Source organism: Teleopsis dalmanni, chromosome 1, assembly GCF_002237135.1.
Source record: "Teleopsis dalmanni isolate 2A chromosome 1, ASM223713v2, whole genome shotgun sequence".
NCBI classification, from domain to species: Eukaryota; Metazoa; Arthropoda; class Insecta; order Diptera; family Diopsidae; genus Teleopsis; species Teleopsis dalmanni.
In genome coordinates this window covers 44,003,183-44,003,413 of record NC_051846.1, presented here as the reverse complement: position 1 = coordinate 44,003,413, position 231 = coordinate 44,003,183, and positions in this window count along the sequence as shown.

The window sequence follows — 231 nt, the reverse complement described above, 5'->3', positions numbered from 1 at the left end:
TAATTTGTTTGACAATTAGAACATTTTGACACATCACACCAATATCAAAAACACTTTTTATGTCACAGTCCCACATAATTGATCGGAGACCTTCAAGTGGTGACGGTAAAAATCAGCCAACTTAATAAAGCATGAAATGCAACTGAAGAACTTCATTAAAAACCAGAAATCTTGTAAGTATATAAATCAAACCGGAGACGCATTTACAGCCCATTAAAATGAGATTAATGA